We start from the raw sequence: 3599 nt of genomic DNA on the forward strand, positions 1-3599 counted from the left end.
TCTGTTTAGATTCATAAAATAGAGTTCAATATGAAACCATAGCAATTTGATTCACTCAAAACGGATTTAAAACGAAGAAGTTATGGGTAAAACAAGATTGGATATTTTTTGATTGTTGTAGCTACGGGAAATATTGTAACAATTCTATACAAATCATATCCTAACTAAATTATATTGTATTATACATGTATTCTAATATATTAGGTAATCTTGGGATACCATAGACACGTATGCAAATGTTTTGATATATCATATCGACCCATCTATATATATTATTTGGAACAACCATAGACACTCTATATGTAGTAATGTTGGAGTTAGCTATACAGGGTTGAGGTTGATTTCAAAAATATATATACTTTGAGTTGTGATCTAGCTTGAGACGTGTATACACTGGGTCGTGGATTGATTCAAGATAATATATATCAATTTATTTCTGTACATTTAACTAAGGACAACTAGTTGTAGGTTACTAACGAGGACAGCTGACTTAATAAACTTAAAACATCAAAATGTATTAAAAGTGTTGTAAATATATTTTGAACATACTTTGATATATATGTACATATTTGTTATAGGTTTGTGAATCGACCAGTGGCCAAGTCTTACTTTCCGACGAAGTAAAAATATGTGAAAGTGAGTTATAGTCCCACTTTTAAAATCTAATATTTTGGGATGAGAATACATGCAGTTTTATAAATGTTTTACGAAATAGACACAAGTAAATGAAACTACATTATATGGGTGAATGATCGAAGCTGAATATGCCCCTTTTGCTTGGTAGCCTAAGAATTAGTAAACCGATCTACTAATTAACGCGAATCCTAAAGATAGATCTATTGGGCCTAACGAACCCCATCCAAAGTACCGGATGCTTTAGTACTTCGAATTCGTTTTTATCATGTTCGAAGGATTTCCCGGAATGATAGGAGATATTCTTATATGCATCTTATTAATGTCGGTTACCAGGTGTTCACCATATGAATGATTTTTATCTCTATGTATGGGATGTATATTGAAATATGAAATCTTGTGGTCTATTATTATGATTTGATAATATATAGGTTAAACCTATAACTCACCAACATTTTTGTTGACGTTTTAAGCATGTTTATTCTCAGGTGATTATTAAGAGCTTCCGCTGTTGCATACTAAAATAAGGACAAGATTTGGAGTCCATGCTTATATGATATTATGTAAAAACTGCATTCAAGAAACTTATTTTTGATGTAATATATTCTTATTGTAAACCATTATGTAATGGTCGTGTGTAAACGGTATATTTTAGATTATCATTATTTGATAATCTACGTAATGCTTTTTAAACCTTTATAGATAAAATAAAGGTTATGGTTGTTTTAAAAGTGAATGCAGTCTTTGAAAAACGTCTCATATAGAGGTTAAAACCTCGTGACGAAATCAATTAATATGGAACGTTTATAATCAATATGAACGGGACATTTCAGTTGGTATCAGAGCGTTGGCCTTAGAGAACCAGAAATTTGCATTAGTGTGTCTTATCGAGTTTGTTAGGATACATTAGTGAGTCTGGACTTCGACCGTGTTTTCTTTAAAAACGATTGCTTAACACTTTTGTTGGAAACTATATATTATTAACATGTAAATATTATGTGATATATTAACCTCTTAATGTGTTTGATATTGTGTGATAGATGTCTACCACTAGTACAAATTTCATCGACTCACCTAATAATAATGAAGAGTCGAATATACTTTGGGAAGATTCACAAATTCCCGAAGAGGAACCGGAAGAAGAGGAACCGGAAGAAGAGGAACCAGAAGAGGAGGAACCGGAAGAGGAGGAACCGGAAGAAGAAGAGGTTCCGGAGGAAGAAATATTGATACCTACAGTAAATTGATTAAATAAAAGAAAATCCTCAACCAGCGGACCAAAGTTAATAATGGCCAATGGTGTTTCCGCCGAGGAAGCAAAATATTGGGAAGATTACCAATTTTCCGATGAATCGGATCCCGATGAGGATTCCGATGATGTTATAGAAATTACCTCGACCCAATTTAATAAAGCGAAAAAAATAATAAGGGAAACGTTATAAAAATAGAGAAACCCGATTCCAACCCCGATGACCTTTATATGTATCGGCAACATCTGTATTTCCTAAAATGTAACAATGACCCGGGAACCTCTAAACCACCAGGTTTTTCTAAACCATTGTGGAAAATGACGGCTCGTATTAGAGGAACACCATATATTTCTAGAAAATTAGGAAAACGAACCAAGTCCGAAGAAGAAGAAACCAGTGATTCAGATTAGAGGGTTGTAATCATGTTGTATATTATATGTATTGTAGTGTGCTTGTACTTTTATGTTCTATGTAAAAATTACTTGTATTGTTTGTTAATTATCTTTTACGAATCTAATCCTTTTCTATTTTACAGTATAAAAATAAAATGGACGTTAAGGGTAGACAACCGAATATTTTAGAAGATCTACCAGAGGATATGATTGAAGAAATCTTGTTTAGAGTCGGTCTGAATTCATCAGCATAATTAATTATGACAAAATTAACTTGTCAAACATTTGAAAGACTTTCCAGAAATGCCTTAGTTTATAAAAGGCTTTCCTTTGATAGGTGGGGTATATCACATTGGGGAGACCGTAAGTTACGCCGTGTTTTCTTTAAAGCGTTAAATGCGGGGAACCCAAATGCAATTTTACGCTACGGGTTAAGAACCTATTTTGACTCAACATATCCCAACATAGGATTTCGTGAATTAGAAAGAGCGTCTAACATGCAACATAAAGAAGCATATTATGCTTACGGGTTAGTGATGTTCGCTTCTTACCAAAGTGAGAAAAAGAACATCGGATTGCAACTTTTAAATAAAACCTTCTCACAAGTGACGGATTCAGTAGTTGGGGTGAGAAACAAGGTTTTTAGATTATTACGGGGCTGTTGGACATTACGAAACCCTCATCCTTTTGACGACATTACAACATGCTGCCTAACCAATGGTCATAACGGTTATTTTCCACAAGACCAAGGATGGGAAGTCGTCTTAGTAAAATCAGAATGCATGACTTGTTTCTGGACTTATGAACTACGTGTCTTTATTTCCTTTGCTGAACAACTCGCGTATTAACTAGGTTTATCTTCAAAAACTGTCCTGTATCAAAGTGTACTATATTTCATGTTATATGTAATATAGCGAAGTTGTAAGTTTGAAGAATATTTGTATGTGATATATTATTATAATCAGTTTTTCATATGGAATTGTAGTAGTCGAATTGTATATTAGCTACTAAGTATGAACTTAACGGGTAGGTAGTACCCGAATTTAAACTTATAAAACGCTAATATGAAGAAAAAACTTTTATAAATGAGTTCATATTATGCTATGAAATACTATTGACTACTCTTAATATTCTGTATGATTAACTCGATTCAGTTGGATATTTTGAAGGAAATGGCACCGACTACTCGACACACCGTGAATATGAGCGAAGAGGAATTTCGTACCTTTCTTTCTGCAAACATAGCCGCAGTACAGGCTGCGCTACATACCAACAATAACTCTGAATCTAGCAATGCAGCTAACGGTGCAAGAAATCGTGTAGG

This window comes from Rutidosis leptorrhynchoides, chromosome 10 (assembly GCF_046630445.1).
Source record: "Rutidosis leptorrhynchoides isolate AG116_Rl617_1_P2 chromosome 10, CSIRO_AGI_Rlap_v1, whole genome shotgun sequence".
Classification (NCBI taxonomy): domain Eukaryota; kingdom Viridiplantae; phylum Streptophyta; class Magnoliopsida; order Asterales; family Asteraceae; genus Rutidosis; species Rutidosis leptorrhynchoides.